The 3,009-nt window shown below is 33.8% G+C and overlaps 1 long non-coding RNA gene across 1 annotated transcript; it reads right to left on the bottom strand.

Annotated features, from left to right (window-relative positions):
- Nucleotides 1-1,202: 1,202 nt before the first annotated feature.
- On the bottom strand, nt 1,203-2,384 carry LOC149558617 (uncharacterized). The gene is made up of 2 exons (XR_016365048.1): nt 2,052-2,384; nt 1,203-1,969 (listed from the first exon to the last, which is right to left on the bottom strand). It is a non-coding gene; the product is annotated as an uncharacterized LOC149558617 (long non-coding RNA).
- Nucleotides 2,385-3,009: the final 625 nt, after the last annotated feature.

Genomic DNA, 3,009 nt, shown 5'->3' with positions numbered 1-3,009 from the left:
ATCTATCTCTATTCTACAAAAGTGCATAAACATGAGAGAAAGAGCATAGAATGAAAGGGTCATAGGACACTAGTCATTGTCTGTAATGATTGGTCGTATTGCATTGGTTCAATGTTTGCTTGCTGCCCCAAATTGTATTTCCTACAAATCTCTGATTCCTCCATCCAAAGAAAAGATATGTTAGATCCAATGGATCTAATCAATGACGGAAACACTTCACCTCATATACAAACATTCTATGCTACTGTCATGACATGCACTTGCATAAAACATAAATATATATCAGCAAAGAGGCAATCATTATTATATTAAGTTTTTATTGCTAACATGTTTGTTTCTTATGCAAAATCTTATCTCTTATAGGTATGCAGATATAACTATAGGCTCCCATAAGGGTTATTGAGCCCAGTGTGCCTATTAGAAATAAGATTGAAATAGCTGATCAAAAGATTAAACAAGTGAAAAAAAATGAATGCTGTAGTTAAAAATGCATATCAGTAAAAGTGTAACAGCAGGCAGATTTTAGCATTTAAAAGGGAAAAGAACATAGCTGATCAATGTTGGAAGACCTCAACAAGAAGCAAACAACTATTCAAATGCTTTGGGTATGACAAATGAGATGGAAATTTGATGCAATGTGAATAATCAGAAACATTCTAAAGGTGATTATCAAGCAGAAGGTAAACAAGCTATAGTATGAACAAAGACAACACCAAAAAGAGAAAAATATAAAGCAGATTATGTTCTCAATAATAAGAATGGTTTTACTTATGATTTCCAAAAGGATGTAGCAGTATGAGATATGCAAAAGGCCATCAAAGCAAAGTTTCATCAGTTATGTGTTTTTATGAGCGGCCTGAAGAAGTGGAGCATGCAGATAAAAACACATATGCCGAAGTCATACACAGTGTCAGAAGAAAAGCAATACATCCATAATCTTTCAGAATTCAACAACTAGTGAGCAAGAGCTTGCAAGAAATCCAGATTTAAGATTTTTTTTTAATAACAGCAGTCTCAAAACTTACATCAACTACAAGTGTCATTCTAACAAATCAAAAGAAGCATGATTGACAAAGTTTCGAATAGAAAATCTTGCAAATTCTTATGAATGAGGGCACTCAACAGTAACAACAAATTGGTTTGTATTAAAATGATTTTGAGATGCAAATAATAAACATCAAAGGTATTATATTTTCTACATATCAGAACAAGAGACACAATATTTGAATTTCATAAAGAAAATATAAGTGACATTTTAAATATTTGAGCAATGGAAGGCCAGACTTTAGACTGAGAACCGAGCAAATACCTAAAATGGAAAGCTGGAAGATCCGTATAGAGGAGAATGTAAAAATCTACAAAAGATGTCAGCTATCGACAAAAATCACAAGGCTAAGGATATGGTTTACAAGGAACAAGTAATTTATATGCTTGAAGAGTGATGCAACTGTAAGAAAAGATAGCAGAAATATCTCTGTTCCAACCAGTAGTGGCCTATACAAAATAGAAGAGTTCTTACAGCTATACAGTTAAAAGAGCCCAGTTCCATAATGACCTTCAGAAAACCAAGTACCAACAATACCATGTGTTTTCCCAGTAACCTAGGCATTGCAATTTGTTGGATCATTTATTGTTGTTTCATAATTCCTGGATGCTGATAATCATTTCCAGATTTTGTTGAAGTCTTCTATATTACTTTCAGAAAAAGGTAAGGTCACATTTGATTTGAAGAACACCCAATTGCAGTTTATAGGACTCCAAAGTGGCATGAAAATGAAAGTAATCAAGCCATGTTTTGCTTCAGAAAAAGACCAAGTCACGGCAACATGGGGGTTTTCCAAATCAGCAAATTGGGCTCAAGAAATGGCGCATTGAAGTAACAGTTGTAAAGATCCAGTCACGGCTAAAGCAACAAGATGAATGGTTTTCGAGATATAGCAAAATCAGGTAAACCAATCTCCAGAAAGCGCTGAATAAATACATAGCCAACTCCATGATTAATGGCATACTAATAATAATAAAAAGACCAAGTCTGAGTAGTAAGAACTCACGACACATATCTGGAGTCTAAAATACAGCAAGTTGAGACGCCATGTACAACAAAACAGTCCTGCAATCTCCATATTTTTTTCCATGATTGGCAGCCAAGTGTTCCAAGACAAGATCATCAAGCAAAAGATTTCATGCAAACCCTCAGACCTCAGAGTTACGAAGTTTCTCCCTTCCAGAAAGATCGAATACCCAAATGGTAAAGTCTAGATCATAAAAGAGGCAGACTTTAAATTTTATCAATACCTCTCCATAATGTTGAGAATGAGAGGGCTTTTTGATTTAAATAATGAATAATGTTATGATCAACCAAAGTTCTATACATTATTTAAGTTAGATAAGTCTTCATTTTATTAAAGTAAATATTGCATTATTCCAAAAATGTAATTAAATAATATTTGAGTGATGTTGTTATAAATCACCTTATAATATTAAAGTCTTAGATGCAATATCGAGTCAATAGAAGAGGTGGCGAGTTTTATGCCAAATGGAGGTATCTTAGATTAAGTCTTGGTGACAAGGGATAATGACATTTATTAAGGGTCAATGTCGTTCAAAAGGGAGAGTAGTGGGAGATCTTTATTATTGATTTTGAGTTTGATGATTTGTTTATAGAGTTTGAATTGGTTTGAAAACATAAGGAGATTTTATAGGGTTTTACAAAAAGTTTGGAAGTAAACTCGAATTAGGAGTTTGTCAAAATTATTGAAGGGTTTCTATGAGCTTTCAAGGCATTTTTAGTGTGTTTTAAGCCAAGTGTTGAGTTCCCTATGGGTTGAAAATACTTTTTCAAAACAGATATCCTCCCTTCATGGCTTCTAGATCCCATTTTTAGAGCCTTCTTTCTAGCATTTGACCACTAGAGGTGGAGTTGCATTTGTACTTAATGAGTTTTGCACTTCATTCTGGAGAGTTCTCTCTTATGCAATTTGGGCTCTTAGTGATTTTTCTATCCTTTGG

The sequence above is a fragment of the Cupressus sempervirens genome, chromosome 5 (genome assembly GCF_028749045.1).
Source record: "Cupressus sempervirens isolate cs-2001-9-10 chromosome 5, ASM2874904v1, whole genome shotgun sequence".
Classification (NCBI taxonomy): domain Eukaryota; kingdom Viridiplantae; phylum Streptophyta; class Pinopsida; order Cupressales; family Cupressaceae; genus Cupressus; species Cupressus sempervirens.
The sequence above is the reverse complement of the archived record's forward strand: the minus strand, read 5'-3'. Positions and strand labels throughout refer to the sequence as shown.